Here is an 18,742-nt window from a genome sequence, read left to right on the forward strand (position 1 = left end):
TGGACTCTCCATATTGGGTCATTTAACAAAAGCCCCTCTCATTTGCAAGTCTCAGGACCCTCACATTTCCTATATTCTGATGTTCTCAGAGAGAAACTGGTCAAGGAGAGCCCCCAAACACCATCATTGCCCTTTATTCCATCCCCTAGAGGTGAGAACTCCTTTCTTTGGAGAAGGCTTCTAGCTTCAACACTAGGGCTGAGTTCTCACCTTTCCTCTAATTGTAAAAAACATTATTTCCTCTTAACACTTTGGACTCTCCATATTGGGTCATTTAACAAAAGCCCCTCTCATTTGCAAGTCTCAGGACCCTCACATTTCCTATATTCTGATGTTCTCAGGGAGAAACTGGTCAAGGAAAGCCCCAAAGCACAATCACTGTCATAAAACTGCCTCTTTCCATAGCCAACACATATATTGAATTTTTTCACTTTCTCTTTAGTCCACTGATAGAGATATCTTTTTCTTAATATGAATACTTTTAAAAAAGAGAAACTTATTACACTTCTATTAATCAAATATCAATATATCTGCAGCAAGTTTATGTAAAAGTTAAAGGTGATTTGAATTGTGAAAAGTGTGGAAATATTAGCAAGGAACAAATATTCCAAAGTCAAGCAATAAGTTAAATAGGCTTGGTAGTCCTGTGCACAAAGGTCACGTGATGTTCTTATATACTTTTTTGTTAACGTGAAGACATATACTTTTTTAGAAGTCAAAAAAGGGAGACATTATTCTGAAAAGAGAAATGTAATTGTTTAAGCAATCTGTGGCTGAGTTTGGAGTCTTTGGAATATTAAAAAAAGTATCTTGGACATCTAGGAAACAGCATTAAAGAGATGATTTGTGAACATCTGGTAACATAAGCTATAAACAAAGAGTTGAAAGAGCTTTATTAAAATCAGGTATTGCCATAGTCATTTCATTGGCATTTCTAAAAGAATTAGTACAGGGGGGAGGGGGATTTCAATCAGAAGGAGGTCATAGAAACTATTTACCTTGTTTACTATTTTGGACATATTCTCCTATTTTTCTTGAGGATAATTTTCCGAGATGGTGGCTACAGAATATCACTCCTTATTTATTAACTCCTCTGTGATGTAAGAAGAAATCTATGTCTGTTCCACAGAGTAAAAATAAATGGATCTTTCACATCTTTTATGTCCTAGAACTGCATTTCTTTAATTAACAGTCACTTAAAGCAAGTTTTCATATGATTAAAGATAGCTTAGACTATGTCATCTGAAATATGTTCATATTTTCCAATCATTTGTCAATTGAGGAATGGCTATGAAGTTTATAAATTTGACTCAGTTCTTTATATATTAGACACATGAGGACTTTATCAGGGAAAGTTGCTTCAAATTTTTTTTTCTCACAATTACTTTTTCCCAGTCTGCCTTTCTGTCTATTACTCCTTTTTCTTCTCTTATCCCCTTCTCCAATTTCCTGTAGGACAAGATAGAATTTTATAACCCAATTGTATGTCTATGTTATTCCCTTTATGAGCCAGTACTAATGATAGTAAGGTCATTCCCGTGTAACCACCACTTTCCCTACCATTATAAAAGTTTTTATTCCCTCTTTTATCTAACATTGACCACAAAGCAAGGTGTTCACAATTGTTGCAGGAAGAGAAAATAGTAATAACGATATTACTTATTATTATTATTACCACCAACAATGAAAAAAATAAAATTAACTGTCTTTATTGCTGTTTCAAATTTTCAATAAGGTGTTTCTTAAAACTTTAAGGTCCAGATTCTCTTCCCCTCCCTCTTCTCAGCCACCTTTAGACTGATGCACTGGCTTTGCCCAAGTCTATGCCCCAGTGGACATTGTTAATAGTTATCATGGTTCCTCCATAATGGGAATCTGGGAAAGGTACATTAGGGAATAGATGAAATAAGGATGAGGGAGAGGAGAAGAGATGGAAGAAGAGCAGAAGTGGAGAATTCCTTTGTAGAAAAGTGCCCAGACCCACAGTTCAAATATAAACTGGCATAGAGTGTGGCTTCTGTGGGAGTCTTTTTAGGATCAGTTTTCTTCTTATTCAAGGTTCTTTTGTTCAGCTGAGTGTGTGTCACTACCTGAGATTCTTCAGCCATGGAGACCTGAAGGAGAAATTATAAGAGAAAGTGAAGAGTGATGACTTTGCAGTTCTTAATTTATTCATGTCATGAAAGTTTTGATGGCTTATCTGGTGATAGCTATAGATGCTTTCTGAAGCTCATACCTTTAAATACATGAAATGTACTGCAAAAAATTACAAAGGAAACAAATGATATGGAAGTACAGCTATGAAATTATTATATAAATATTGCTAATAATTTAAGACATTCTCATTTTGGAGGCATTGTACGGGAGGAGGAGAAGAACTAAGGAAGATGGAATGAACTCACCAGTAGTGCCCTTGGTCATTCCTCGGCCACTTCTGTATCTGAGATAGAGGGAAGATTCCATCATTCTTAATCTCCCAGGACCAATATTCCCTTCTATCATTTCTATTCACCCCTCAAGCTAGGCCTGTGACCTCTTCCTGACCAGATAACTTACATGGGCTTTCCTCTCTGGTTGCCTCAGGCTGATGAGTCAGGCAGGTACTCCAAGGAAGGCAAGAGCAACAAAAACAGCTACAGTAGGGAGAAAGGGAAGAAATAGCATAAGGAGAGGGAGTTCATTCTGGGAGGTTCTGTCAGCTTCCTCTCCTCACCAGAATCTCTTTCCAGTTCAGAGATTTCATGTTACATGGAAAAGAAGGAACAGATGGCAATGGGAAGAGGAGCTGGATCTCCTTACCTCTGAGGGCTGCATCCTTGCAAAGGCCCTGGTGAGAGAGACATGGGAAAAAAGGAACGTCAGGGAAGACCTCAAAGGAAGAAAAAGAGATCTGGTCCTTATCCATTTATGTTTTTTATTGTCTTCCCCAAACTCACCCAAAGGGATGGATGCATGGCAGAGGAATGCAAGCCATAGAAGGCACAGGATGAGGAGATAGGAAACATATCTGAGGATGATGGTGAGGAGGTTATTACTTGACTCTGAACATAAATTTGGGTGGAGAGAAGAATCATTATAAATATTTTTGCTAAGGATGCTCACCCTTCCCACATCATTATCACTGACTTTTTTCTCTTATCCCCTCTACAGCCTCCCATCACCCACCATCATTAAAAAGTTTGGGACAAATCCTGTTCAGAGAGGGTTTATCTCTTGGAATCAGAGTCAGATAAACAGAAGCCAGAATAAAGATGCATGTGTGTGTGTGTGTGTGTGTGTGTGTGTGTGTGTGTGTGTGTGTGTGTGTGTGTGTGTGTGTGAAAAGGAATAAGGAACAAATCCTTATAGCTCAGATCACACACTGGTTCTCTATTGGCTTGGAAATGAGGACAATGTCAAAGTCTGTGCAGACCTTACTCTGTATCTCTTGGCCAGAACCTAGCCATGCTTTCCTTTCTTTGTAAGGGCTGAGCAATGGAGTACTTAATGTCATCTTCCCATCATCCTGTTCTCACCTCTCACCAGAAGCTCCAGGGCATCACTAGGCTGCTTCCAGAGACTTTCTTTGGTGCCCAGCTGATAGCTGCAGCTGTAATTGCCAGAGTGCTCAGGGGTCACATGAGTCAAGAGGAACTGGCCCCGGTCTTCATGGGCTTCCATGCTGTGTGGGATTCCCTCAACTCCCTCCTTGTACAGAACAAACCTAGTAGCCCATGAGGGTCCCCAGCAAAGGAGGGTCACATTGGTTCCTGAGAGCACCTCTTCTCCAGGTGAGGCTGAGAGGGAAGGCTTGGGGAGATCATCTGGAAACACAATGAGAGTGCAGAGATGCTCACCCCACCATAGTTGTGATGAGGGAGTATCAAGGGGAGCAAGAGTGTAGACATCTCTGAAGAATTCTCTGACCATAGGCTCTTGCTTCCATTGACTCTGACCATTCCTTGCCCTAAGTGTGTTTCCCTGAACAGGCAGAGATGTTAAACCTTAGCTGTTCTTTGGGGCTATCCAGGAATAAAAAGGTAATTTCTCCTTCTGTTATTGTCCTCTGATTTTGGTGCAGTACCTGAGCAGGCCCATTTTCCCACCTTTTCTCTTTGATTTCTAAGAGACAACAATTTTTGTGCCAACCAGTACTTCATGATGATAAAATGAGCCCCAATATGACTTCCCAGATTTTCTTGGCTTTCTCTCAATCCTACCTCCCACACCTCTATTTTATTCCTTGGGAACATGAACAACCTTTACCTGTCACCCAGATCTCTAGGGCATCACTGGGCTCAGACACCTGGTATGGAGCCATCACCCTAAAGTAGATACAGGTGTAGTTGCCAACATCCTGGGCCCTCACAGAGAGGAGGGGGAAGTCAGCCGAGGTCCCAGCTGGGCTCTGGCTCTGCAGGGGCTGAGGGCTGCCCACCTTCAGCAGAGCGAATGTCGCTCTCCAGAGTGCTGACCACGGCGGCTGCCTGCACTGGAGAGTCACATGCTTCCCAGGCTCCACCACCTGGCCTGGGAGGGCTGAGAGGGAAGGCTTGGCCAGAGATCCTGTGAGACAAACAAAATGAGGCTGGAAATCAGGACACTGAAGTCAAATCTCTCCCCTGCCTCTCAGTCCCCATGTCACCATGGTTCATTTACTGTGCCTGTCCGAGTCTCAGTCTGGTTATTCAGTTGTTTTTCAAAAATGTCCAATTATTAAGACCCCATTTAAAGTTTTCTTGGCAAAGATATTGGAGTGCTTTCCCATTTCCCTAACTCATGTTACAGACGAGGAAACTGAGACCAACAGAGTGAAATGATGTGTTCTAGCTCACAAGGTACTAATGGCCTGGAGGTCAGATACCAAAATAGGAAGATGAGTCTTCCAAACTCCCGGCCCACCTTCTGTCCCTGAGCCATCTTTTGTACAGGAGATGTTTGAGGAGATATCTAGGTGGAGCTAGCCAGGGATCTGAGGAGACTGTCAACCTGGAGGGAACTCACCCGGCCTGTGATCTCCTGCCTCTGATGACTCCTGGGAGGGAAGATCATGGCCCTGCCCTCCTTCTCTGGGCTATCACAGACAGCCCCAGAGCTCAGCCGAAATTCAGACACCAGATCAGGGGCCAGCTGTGAGAAAGCTAAGACCTGTCCACAGTCTCTGTCCCTCACTACTTTTATGATCTTGGACAGATCCTTTTCTCCCTCAGGACCTCATTTGCTCATTTGTCATGGGAGGATTTTTCCTTAAGAGTCTCCAAGACCCTTCAAGCTCTGGATTTTTTGACTGTTCCCCTAAACCCCAGCTCAAGTCCCATTTTTAGCTTTTCCTGAATACTTTAGTTCACAAGAGGAATATCTCATGTGTTCCAAGAGCCCTGAGTCAGCTTGCCCCAGGGCAGAGCTGGCTGTGTAGGGACCGTGGCTTTGTCCCTATGTCACCCCTGTTTGGGCAGAGAGCAGGAAGATCATGGTCAGAATTATTCTGGGGCCCCCACAAGCCTCACCTGGCACCGCCAGCTCCAGGGCATCACTGGGTTCTGATTCTCTCCCAGAGTCTGTCCTGTAAGCACAGCTATAACTCCCAGTGTCCTCAGGGCTCACAGAGGAGAGGGAGAAGTCAGTCCAGAGATCTGCTGTGGGCTGCTGTTGTAAGGGTTCCTGGGTCCCAGACTCCCACAGAGTGAAAGTCACCTCTTTAAGGGAAGATAGTCTGGGCCTTGAGCACCACAGAGTGATGTTGGTCCCTGGGGTCACCACAAGATCAGCTTGGGTCCACAGAGTGGGCTTGGGGAGTGGTCCTGAGGAGAAGAGGATGCCAAAGGTCAAGGTCAGATGTCATTTCTAGGCCTCCTCCCTGCACCCCCCCATTGAAGGTGTGGCAGAAATTTTGCCTTGGTTTTCACTTTCTGGTCTGCAGCCAGCTTGAGCTGGGAACACCTCTATTGTCTTGAGGCCCCAAGATGAGTCCATATAGAACCAGAGAAGGTTCTAGGGTCTCCCCTCCCCCAAACCATCCCTTCAATTATCCCTGGATTTTATGCTGTCTCCATAGCTCTGTGGGCCCTCCTATATAAGGATGGAATTGGAGAATTAGAGGGTTTTCATGTAGTCACCCAACACAGTCAGCTCCAGGGCATGGCTGGGATATGACCCCCTGTAGGGGGGTGTCTTCCTGTAGTAGATACAGCTGTAGCTCCCACTGTCTTCAGTCCTCACAGATGGAAGTGAGAAGCCAGCCTGTCTCCCTTCAGGCTTCTGTAGCTGTAAGGGCTCCAGGCTCTTTGCCTCCAGGAAGGCAACACTGTAGCTCTGAGAGGATGACAGTGATGGCAAGTGGCACCTGATGGTCACTTTTGTCTTTGGAAATATTGTGAAGTCAGATGTGGGTGAAAGTATGGGTCTGGGGAGGTATTCTGTGAAAGGAGGAAGGAAGTTAGAGACTTGAGCTCAAACTGTCAGCCCTTCACATCATTGTCTGAAACAGAGGTAAGAAGGAGGAGGATGCCCTGAGGTTCCTGGCCATGCCTCTGTGTCCAGTCCTGTTGGCTTGTTAATTTCTCAGGAGCTTGGTTGCCAAGTCATCAGGAAAGACTTTCTGGACCCAGCAAGGCTGTGAATGTGCAGAGCAATGGGAGGGTAAGGGGCTGGAAGAGGAGATCCCCCTTCTCTCCCTGAAGGTATCAAGCTCTGCTCCTCCAGCTGGGTCTGTATGCAACATCACAGGCAAATTCAGATCTTTTTCTCAGCTGTGTGATTTGGGAAGCTCTTTGTTCCTAATAATTCTATGGTGGTGTGGGTTTGGGGCTGGGTAGTAAGAACCTCAGCTCCTCAGGAAGGGCCATACCCATTTCCCCATCCTGCAGCACGTGACTGGTCCTTGACCTGGTACCCTCTTGCCCAATCCTCAGTGAAGCCAGGACAGAGATGTCAGAGCTGGGTGTGGCTGGGGGGGGGTGGAAAACTCATACAGGAGGCCAGGGGCTGCCTCTAGTTTCCTCTGAGTAGTTACATTTTCTCTGATTGTCCTGGCTTCACACTTCAACTATCAGCCAGCTCCTGCTCAGGGATGGAGGATCCCAAAGGAAAAAGGGAGGTAGAGTCAGGGGGCTCACAGTCCCAGGGATTACAGAGATTTGAGCTCATGTGACCCCATTGGAGAATCCTGCCCATGAGCTTCACACCATGGAAGTGGTAGCCCGAGGTATGCCAAGTCATGAATTGGGCAACACTCAGCCAGCTAGGACTGGGGGGGGGCAGGTGGTGAGCCCTGTCTATGAGACTCCCAGTATTAGGCACGTTCCTCCTACATGCTGCCTTTTAACACAGATGTTGACAGCATCCTGGAGTGCTGGGAATGGCCCCAGTGCTAGAGTGGGTACAAGAGAGAACTGAAGGCAGCATTCTGGACCAGGATGTTGTCACGTGATGCCATCTGGACTGCACCCTGGGGCATCCAAAGTCTGATTCAAGCTTTAAGCATGTGTAGGAAAGTGAGGGTGAGGGTGGTAAAGGCATCATAAGCAGAGACAACTGTGTTTGCAGAGGCAGAGTGATGGGACCTGATGGGATGTGGGTGAGCATTCTGTCCAGGTTGGTGGGAATGTAGGGAGGACAGAAGGGAACAATGGGGGACAAAACTGAACAGGCAGGCCGTTGGCAGGTTGGGCCATAGAAAAGCTGTGCTCTCCTTCTCTAAAGGCTGCTGTGTGTCCTCTGGTGGGGGAAGAACATGGATCTCATGGCTGCATTACCAGGGGACACTGGGGAGTAGGGGAAGATCCCTGGCTTTGGAGCTGGGAGACATGGATTCAAATCCTGAATTTGCCACCAAACAACCTTCTGACTTGTTCAAGTCTCTTTACCTCCTCTTTAGGCCTCAGTTTCTCTATATCTAAAAGAAACATCAGAGTAGAAGTGCTCTCCTCCCCACAGGGTTACTGAGGAGAAACATTTCAAAACCCAAAATGCAAGCTGTGGCTGTTAAAGGGAGGAAGATAGGAAAAACAGAGAGTTTGCCCCATTTATAACCAGGCTCTTTAGAAAGGGAACTGTGTCTCCTCTTTCAGATCTTACTCCTTGCACTCAAGGATGGTTTTACACTAGCACCCCCTTACCTGCCATCACCACCAGGGCCAGGGGGTCACTGAGCTCTGACCAGAAGGCCCCCTGCCCAGAGCGGCACCTGTAGCTTCTTGCATCATTGGAGTCATGCACACTCCTGAGCACAAAGTCTGCCCGTGACCACGAGTCATTTCTCTCCTCTCTGAGCTCTCCATCCATCCAGAGCTGGAATCTGTCACTCCCCAGTTGGCCTTGGCACCTGAGGGTCACATCTGCTCCTTGGGGGACCACAGGACTTGGGTCAGCCCAAAGAAAGGGCCTGGGAAGAGTGCCTGTGAAGGAAAAAGGTTCCAAATTTTTTCAGGATTTTTGTCACACCATAAATCTTTCACCTCTGGACTCTGAAGCTTCTATCCTGGGAGTAGCTTTCTGAGTTCTTTTGGGACAAGAAGTGAAAAAAGAACAGTGGGATGTTGGGGACAGGACTCACCCATTTGTGTCCTGGCTTCCCAGTGTAGGCACAGTCCTGTAAGAGAAACTCCAGTCACCGATGGTTCCCTCCATCTCACTCTGACTCCATCCCCGCCTCTTGTAAAGCCCCTGAAGTTCTAATTTACTTTGGTCAGAATATGAAGGAAGAGCCATTTGAACAGAAACTGGGTCCTTCTTTATCCCTAGTGCTTCTGGGTCCTCCTTAGGTTATCTCCCTGTCTGTCAGGTCAACCGCCCGGGGTCTTGTCACAATATCCTTCCCTGCCCAGGTTTGACCCTGGAGACTCCCCAATGAAGATCAGGAAAGTCACTGTGGAGTCCATGGTGGATCTTGGGTTCTGTCCAGGGCCGTGTAGCCTAAACTGTGCAGAGAGGAAAAGGCAGGCCAAATGGAGGCTGGCCCAGGATGTGGTGGCCAGCCCTGCTGCTAATGCCCCCTTACCCCCGGCCACACAGTTTCCGCTCTTACACTGATGAAAGGGGCCATGGTCCTCCAAGGATGAGTTCTGAAGGGATCAGAGTGGCTTATGAGAAATGGAGTCTGGGAAGGAAACTTATGGCTATTTAGTGTTAAAGACAACTGAAGGGGGTCTAGGGCCTCCATAAATGCCTCACTGTTCCATGAAAGGACCAGCATCCCCTGTGAATAACTTGGCTCTGAAATAACCAAGGTTGGTGCAAAGGTTTAACACCACAGCCCCAGATCCTGACCTCAGACCCTTGGCTCAGAGGGAGGGTGAGCACATATTCCATGCATGATATGACTTCTGTCTCAGTGTCATTTCCTGCTGTTTTGGTGTGAACATCATTATCCACAACACAAGCACAAGAACAAAGCAATAAGGATGGATGTCATTTCTCTAGCACTTTCATCTTGGCAGATATTTTACAAATATGTTCTCATTTGATCTTCACAACATCTTGGAAAGTAGAGTCTATATTTTCTCCATTTTACAGATGATAAAACTGAGGCAGAGTGAAGATTTTGGCCTCAATTTACACAGCTTGTAATGATCTATATTAAATTTTGAACTCAGTATTTACTGATTTCCAGGAAGTTAAAATCATGAATCAGGCAAATAAGGTAGGAATCTGTTGCCCTTTATTTCCAGGGAGATAAATGGCTCAGTAACGACATCTCCTGTAGGATGCCACAGTGGGGACACTTTTCAGCCAAAGATTGGCCAACCTTGGTGTTGGCTGCCCCGATTGCTCTTTGGTCAGTCCTTGCACCTACCCTGACAATAGAGCCTTGTCCCAGGACATCTCAGGAGTCAGTCAGGACATCGCTGGCTCTTCTCACTGCCTTGCCCATCATTACTCAACACTTTTCTGGCTCAGAATTCCATTAGATGGGCGGCATCCCAGATAGACAAAACCCAGTTTAAACTCAATGACCAGTTATGGAGCTTCTACTTTGTCATCCCTCCCGTGCAGTTGCTGGGAATGCAATGAGAAAGGACACTGCTCATGGAGGTTATACTTTACTAGTGAACACAAAGATATATTTCAGAATGAGCTTCTAGGCTCTATGATTTTGCAGGTTAATGCACTCCTCTCACTTAAACATGTGCAATTCTTCAGTACATGTTTCTACAAGTATCATGAAAACTGCGTAGAAAAATCAGATAAAAAAGGGAACCAAAGGAGAAAGAAAATTAAATAATAGCCAATAGCAAAAAGTAAAAATGCTATGTTGTGATCCAGTCCCCACAATCATCTCTCTAGGTGTAGATGTCTCTCTCCATCAGAAGACCATTGGAACTGGCCTGAAGCACTGTTGAAGGAAGCCATGTCAATCACAACTGGTCATCGTATAATCTTGTTACTGAATATAATGTTGCCTTGGTTCTATTCACTTCAGGGAAGTGAAGGGAAGTGAGAAGGGAAAAGTTAATTGAGGTCCCAGCTGGGCTCTGGCTGTTCAGTGGCTGAGGGCTGTCCCCTTTCTGCAGAGTGAATGGTGCTCTCCAGAGTGCTGACTGAGGGTTCTTCCTGCACTGGAAGTCCCATGCTTCCCAGGCCCCATCACCAGGAATGGTAATGCTGAGAGGGATGGCTTGGGGAGAGATCCTCTGAGGGGAAGAACATGTGGTGGGGGGTGAGGACTCGTGGGTCAAATTCCTGCTCTGCCTCTCAGTTCCTGACAATATTGGAGTCATTTGGTCTGAGTCTAAGTTTGGTTTTTCAGTTGTTTTTCAATCATGTCCAGTTGTTAGGACCTCATTTAGGGTTTTCTTGGGAAAACCATTTGCCACTTTCTTCCCTCCTTCATTTTAGAAATGAGGAAAATGAGACCAACTGAGTTAAGTGAGCCTGTTTTCAGGCTCATTCAGATTTAAATTCAGAAAGATAAGTCTTTCATCTTCTAAGACCTGCTTTTATACCTTAAGGCATGAGTTTCATTTAAGCCCTCTCTACATGAGAAGTTCAATTTGATAATTTCTTGAAACTTTCTAGCTGGAGGTAGCCCCAAATCTAAGGAGACTGTCACATTCAGGGGAGACCACTCAACCTATAATCTCATACATGTGATGACTCAAAGAAAAAAAGACCATGCCCCCCTCCTAATCTGGGCTATCATAGATAGGCCCAGAGCATAGCCTAAAACCAGGGCTTAGGTCATAATTCAGGAGTGAGAAGGCTCAGACTTGTCTCCAGGCTCTGTCCCTAAGTCTTGCTGTGACCCCAGACAAGGCTTTTCCTCTCAGTTCCTCATTTGCTCATTGGTAATGTTCATTGGTTTTTGTCTCAAGAACCTCATAGGCCCTTTCAGCTCGGGGTCTGTGTGATTTTTTCCCTAAGACCTAACAGTCCCAGCATAAGTTTTTTCCCCAATACTCTAGATCACAATAGAAATATCTTATGTTTTCCAGTGCCCCTGATTCCTGATAGATCCAGTACACAACTGATTGTGTAGACACCATTCCCTTGTCTTTGTGAAACTTCTTACTGGCAGGGCACTGAGGGGTTATTCTTAGCATTATCCTGTGTCTCCCACACCAGCTCCACCAGCTCCAGGCATGCCTGGACTCTGATTCTCCACCAGAGGATGACCTATCCTTATAAGAAGGGCTGTAGCTCCCAGTGTCTCCTCAGGTCTCATAGAAGGGAAGGAGAAGATCCTTCCAGAGATCTGTGGCTGTAAGAGTTTCTGAGTCTCAGACTTCCACAGATTGAAAATCATTTTTTTTAAGACAAGATAGTCTGGGTCTTGAGCACCACAGAGTGATATTAGTCCCTGGGGCTATCACAAGGCCAGATATGGCCCACAGAGTGGCTTTGGGGAGTTGTCCTGAGGATAAAGGAGTTCTAGAGTTCAAAGTCTGATGTTATTTCTAGGCCTCCTCACTTTAGTCCCCAAAAAGAGGTAGCAGAAATTTTGCCTTTGTTTTCACTTTCTTATCTGGTGAGTACTCGAGCTGGGAACACCCCCATTATCATGTGGTCCAAATCTGAGTTCATGTAGAATAAGAGAGAATCCTAAGTCTCCCTCTCCAGCAAACCATCTTTCAACAATCCCTGGCTTTTATGCTGTCTCCATAGCTCAGTGGGCCTTCCTTTGTGGAGGATAGTATTGGAGACTTAGGGGCTTTCCATATCTGGATACCAGACACAGTCATCTTCAAGGCTTGACTGGGATATAATCCTCTATAAGGGGATGTCTTCCTGTAATGAATACCGGTATAGCTCCCAGAGCCTTTGGCCCTCACGGGTGGAAGGGAGAAAATGGCTGCATTTTCTGTAGATCTCTGTAGGTGTAGGTGTAAGGACTCCAATCTCTTTGCCTCCAGCAGGGCAAAACTATAGTCCCAAGAGGGTGATGTGATGGCATTTGGTTCTAAATGATTACTCTTCTCCCTAGGATTATTATGGAACCAGTTAAGTTTGAAATGCTAGGTTTGGGCAGGGCTCCTGTGAAAGGAGAAAGTAAGAGCTCTAATCTCTCACATTAGCCCCTCACATTATTGTCTGAAAAGAGGTAGGGTGGGCTAAGGGTACCTGGCCAGATGTCTGGACCAGTCCAGTAGGCCTGTTCATTGCTCAGTAACTTCGCTTTCAGGGTCACCGGACATGTGTCCTAGGTCCAGGAAGGCTGTGAATGTACAGAGCCATGGGAGGAGAAGGGACATGGTTAGAGGTGATCATCCTCTCCCTTCTCACCCTTGTCACCTACTCCAAGGTACTCAACCTTGTCCCTACAGCTGGGCTGCTGGACCAAGGCAGCATATTAATACATCATCACTGACAAATTCAGATCTTTCTCTTAGCTTTGTGGTTTGGAAAGCAATTTTTTTTCTTTTTTCTTTTTTTCCAACATGTAAAAATTGTTTCTTTTTGTTTTATTTTTATATGGGAAATAAATAGCATATGTTTATGATTGACATCAACAGTAGGGTAGCTCAAAAGAAAGATTGGGACAGAGTTAAGGTAAAATAGTAATTATATCATACAAATGAGGTGTAAAGGGAGAATAGACACAGACATTGAATGGGGGAAGAAGGCTTTCATTTTGAAAATCTACTCTATTGGGAAAGGGTTAAATAGACAATATTTATATTCATATATTTGTATGTATGTATACACAAACACCATGAAGAGAACAGCATTTTTAATTATAGCTTTTTATTTACAAGATATATGCAGGGGTAATTTTTCAGCACTGACACTTGCAAAACCTTCTGTTCCAACTTTTCCCCTCCTTCCCCAAACCCCTTGTCCTAGATAGCAGGAAGACCAATACATGTTAAATATATTAAAGTATATGTTAAATACAATATATGTATACATATCTATACAGTTGTTTTGCTGCATAAGAAAAATGAGGCTTAGAAATAAAGTAAAAATCACCTGAGAAGGAAATAAAAAATGCAAGTGGATAAAAACAGAAGGAGTGGAAATGCTATGTTGTGGTTCATACTTATTTCCCATAGTTCTTTTTCTGGTTGTAGCTGGTTCTCTTCATTATTGAACAAATGAACAAATTAATTTGGTTCATCTTATTTTTAAAGAGAGCCACATCCATCAGAATTGATCCTCATGTAGTATTGTTGTTGAAGTATATAATGATCTCCTGGTCCTGCTCATTTCACTCAGCATCAATTGGTGTAAGTCTCTCCAGGCCTTTCTGAAATCATCCTGCTGGTCATTTCTTATAGATCAATAATATTCCAGAACATTCATATACCATTCTCCGATTGATGGGCATCTATTTAACTTCCAGTTTCTAGCCACTACAAAAAAGGGCTGCCACAATCATATTTGCACATGTGGGTCCCTTTCCCTTTCTTAAGATCTCTTTTGGCTATAAGCCTAGTAGTAATATTGCTGGATCAAAGGGTATGTACAGTGTGATAACTTTTTGGACATAGTTCCAAATTGCTCTCCAGAATGGTTGGATTCATTCACAATTCCACCAACAATGTATCAGTGTCCCAGTTTTCCCACATCCCCTCCAACATTCAACATTATCTTTTCCTGACATCCTAGCCAATATGAGAAGTGTGTACTGGTATCCCAGAGTTGTCTTAATTTGCATTTCTTTGATTATTAATGATTTAGAGCATCTTTTCATATGGCTAGAAATAGTTTCTATTTTTTTCATCTAAAAATTATCTGTTCATATCCTTTGACCATTTATCAGTTGGAGAATGACTTGATTTCTTGTAAATTAGAGTTAATTCTCTATATATTTTAGAAATGAGGCCTTTTTCAGAACCTTGACTATAAAAAATGTTTTTCCAGTATATTGCTTCCCTTCTAATCTTGTCTCATTTAGTTTTGTTTGTACAAAAGATTTTTAATTTGATATAATCAAAATTTTCCATTTTGTGATCAATAATGATCTCTTTTGTCACAAATTCCTTCCTCTTCCACAGGTCTGAGAGTTAAACTATCCTAGGTTCTTCTAATTTATTTATAATGTCATTCTTTATGATTAGATCATGAATCCAGTTTGATCTTATCTTGATGTATAATGTTAAGTGTGGATCAATGCCCAGTTTCTGCCATACTAATTTCCAATTTTCCCAGCAGTTTTTGTCAAACAATGAATTCTTATCCCCAAAGCTGGGGCCTTTGGGTTTGTCAAACACTAGATTACTATAGTTATTCACTATTTTGTCCATAAACCTAACCTATTCCATCGATCAATGAATCTATATCTTAGGCAATACCAAATGGTTTTGGTGACCGCTGCTTTATAATGTAGTTTTAGATCTGGTACAGCTAGGCCGCCTTTATTTGATTTCTTTTTTTCATTAGTTCCCCTTGAATGTGTTGACTTTTTGTTCTTTTGGATGATTTTTGTTGTTATTTTTCCTAGGTCATCAAAATAGTTTTTTGGGAGTCTGATTTGTATAATCCTAAATAAATAGATTATTTTAGGTAGTATTGTCATCTTTATTATCTTCCTTTGACTTCTCCAAGAAGGTCTTTTTTCCCCTAATTATTCCATGGGTTGGGTGTGGTTAGAGAGAAACACAGTTTCTGAGGAAGGGTCCTACCCATTTCTCTTACTGTTGCATGGCGATTGATCCTTGTTGTGGTACTCCTTGTCCATCCCTTTTTGTAACCAGAGCAGAGGTGGCAGAGCTGTGTGGCTCAGGATGGTGAGGGCAGACACCAGTAAGGAGGATGGAACCAGTATCCCTCTGGTTTGATTTATGAAGAATTACATATTCTCTGATTCTCCTGTCCCCACTCATCATCTATGAGCCATCTTTGGCTCCATGATGGAAAAGCCCCGATATTTAGGGAATGCACCATTCCTGCTACCATCAGGGATTCACAGTCCCAGTGATCACAGGGGCTGAACTCAAACAGAGAATTCTGCCCATGAGCTTCATGCCACACACAATGGGGAACGATGACTTTGGAGGATAAGGCATCACTCTCTCTTAATAAAAGTCTGTTAATGCCAGAATAGGACTTCCAGAGGGCACAAAGAAAAAATCAAGGATAGAAGGCTATGACTTAAGGGCTCTGAAGTTAAAACAGTTAAGCAGGATAGAAGAAAGTCCAGAGAGTAGAGAGCTTTGACCTGGGCAGTGCATGGTTCAGAATCCTGAGTAAAAGCCCTGTGCAGTGCATAATTAGCTCTTTAGCTCAGTAAAAGTAATATTGCAAATTTTCATTCTATGTAGATGGAAAAAAGATGAATACACATTTGCAGTATGGATGAGAGGGTCACTGGTCATGTCTGATGCACACTCAATCTTAAACATTGACAAGACTTTAAGTTCCTTACTAGGAATTCAAAGAGATAATGATTTGAATTTGAAATTTGAAAGAATTTGGGAGGGATAACAAAGAGCTTCCATTCCCTCATGTTAGACAACAGATAATTGGGAAGTGTTTATGCAGAATAAATATATACAAGCTCAGTAGAAAATAAATATACATGTGTGGGTAGAGATTTCATCTTCACAATGATATGTGAACAGAGTCTTCAATGAAAGCGAGGTCTCTGTGAGGCAAAGGTCAATGGGGAAGAACATTATAAATATGGGAAATGGCCCAAACAAAGTATATCTCGATGTAGATCCAGATCTATGTGTATACATGCACACATGTCACAGAACAGTGAATAGATCAAAGTCCATTTTTCATCTAACCATCTTGTGATTTTTAGTGCATGAATAGTGTGAAGTGTGAACAATGTGGTGACACAAATTTCCAAACATTGCTGAGACCAGTCACGTGGATTTTAAGAAGAGGTATTCCAAACTTAGGCTGAAATGTGCTACTGTGCCATACTTATTTCATGCCATTGCGCCACCAAGCTGCCCCTTATTTCATGCCAGAATCAAAGTATCTTGTTGAGTGGGGAGTGTGATCCTATCAGAAGAACATGAAGAAATGAGGGAAAATTCTGTGTGTGGTGATGTGAATGATTATTGATCGTAGATCTCCTGATGGAAGCAAGGTCACTGCTGATCTTATTCCAATACCTTCATGTTATCAATGAGGAAACTGGTGTTGAGGATATATCAGTAACATATTCAGTGTTAGAAAATGGAATATTATTTCCTCTGAGGACAGATTAAAAGAAGTGAGATACATTTAGCTTGCTATCTTTATCTTTAACATAGATTTAAAAAATCTTTTTGAGTTTTTGCATCTTTAGAATTTCTTTCAGAAATTCTTAAGCGTCTTTGATATTTCTTAAGCATTTTTCATAAAATCACTGATATTTTAATGGAAAAAGAGAAAAAAGAAGTAATGTATTAAACCCAGTCAATACTATGTAGATACATGAAAATATGTGCAATGTATCAAATTTATGGAGTTCATCTTTGCAGGGAAATGGGCTAGGAATATCTGCTCGACCTTTACCTGAGTATTTTTGAACTAGAATAATAATTGGGAAAAGGAAAAAGATGGTAAAAATGAAATTAATTGAGGAAGGTTAATGCTTTGGTGAGTAGTAAAGAAGGACAATTAATTTTGGTTGAGAAAATTATTTGGTTATTGTGAATCTCAAAGGAGTAGAAGGTGATTCTAAAATTGAAAGAAGAGAGAAAGGAATATTCCAAGTCTGTAAGTATAACCAGAGCATTTGAGAGATATAACAGAGATATAATTTAGAGTTCTATTGTTCATGATTCCCCATGAGTGTGTCTCCATATTATCATGGATATCAAATAGCCAGGGAAATTAACTTTATGGAAAATGTTTTTGTTCAAGTGAAAGAATATTAATATTTGGCACATATATCACTGCCTCAAATGTCTTTGGCATAGACTCTTATCTGTATAAATAGAGTCTAATGTAAAGTTTAGAGAACCCATATCCCAAAAGGTGTAACAGTGTTTCCAATTACTAGAAATATGTAAATTTTTCCATTTGAAAAATTTTCTTTAGTTATTCTGTAACTTTTCTTCCTGGGCATTGAAGAGTCTTGATGCTCTCCTTCCTCAGTGCTCCTTGGTGAGTAGTGAGTTCCAATAATCACTGTCACTTTTCATCCTGGTCACTACTATTCCCAGGATACTTGTAGAATGTGAAAAAGTCCAAATTTGGTATTATGGCATCTTGTGGCCAAGAGCAATGCATTTAGATTTTTTTTATTTCAACTGCTCTTTGGTTTACGAGATACCTATATATCTGGGGCAAATGATTTATTCTCTCTAAACCTTGATTGCCTGTTCTTTAAAATAAAGCAATTAAAGTATATGGACTAAATTAATCTATGAATCATTGAAACATACTGGAGTATTTCTTAATTTTTAAAAATTTAAAAGTAAAATTATACAATAATCAGTTAAAATTCCTAAGAAGAAGATTAAAAAAAAAATAACAATGCCTAAAGTAGGGCAAGCAGGATGATGAAAGGTCCTGAGACCATAAAAGAAGAAGGTTGAAGGAGATAGAGATATTTAGTCTGGAGAAGAAAATAAACAGGACAGATATGAAAGCTATCACGTAATAGAAGAGGATGGATTGGAATCATTCTGTTTGATCTCAGAGGGCTGAATTAGAAACAATAAAAATCCTAAAAAAGATTTTAGCCTAAGAGAAGGGAAAAACTTCCTAACTGTCGGGGGCCAGAACTCTGAAGAAGTATACTTGAAACAAGGTATTAACTCAGTGGAATGGACAAAATGATTGTTCTCTAGTTCACACATATATTTACTACTTAATATGGGAAATGGAGATGCCTCTCATCTCTCTTTCTGTCTCTAAGATGCCATTTTCTGTCTACCTCTCTGCATCTGTGTCTCTGTCTCTCTTGTTCAAGGATTCAGTGGCACACGACCTGAAGGTCATTCACAATGATAAAAATGATATCCCCTTGAAAGTAAAAGGCACATCCCAGTGTTGTGTCTTTTTTCCCCGCCTTTCTTTCCCCTTTAAGCTCCTCTTTTTACTCCATTCTGAAAAGGTGAGAACTTCAAACCAGGCATCTTCAAGGCAACAGAAATTTTAGCATTTTCCTTTTTAAGAATTACTGACTTTAAATGTCTTCTTGGTATGGTAGCTGTGAGAAGAACTAGAGCAAGGTCTCTAGGGGATAAAACATATATGTATACATTTGTAATGCATAAAAATGCTGAAGATTTTTGTGGATTTATTTTGTATCCTGCCACTTTGCTAAAGTTATGAATTATTTCTAATAGCTTTTTAGCCAAATCTTTGGGGTTCTCTAAGGATACCATCATATCATTTGCAAAGAGTGATAGTTTGCTTTCTTCATTACTTACTC

The sequence above is a fragment of the Sminthopsis crassicaudata genome, chromosome 1 (genome assembly GCF_048593235.1).
Source record: "Sminthopsis crassicaudata isolate SCR6 chromosome 1, ASM4859323v1, whole genome shotgun sequence".
Taxonomy (NCBI): Eukaryota; Metazoa; Chordata; class Mammalia; order Dasyuromorphia; family Dasyuridae; genus Sminthopsis; species Sminthopsis crassicaudata.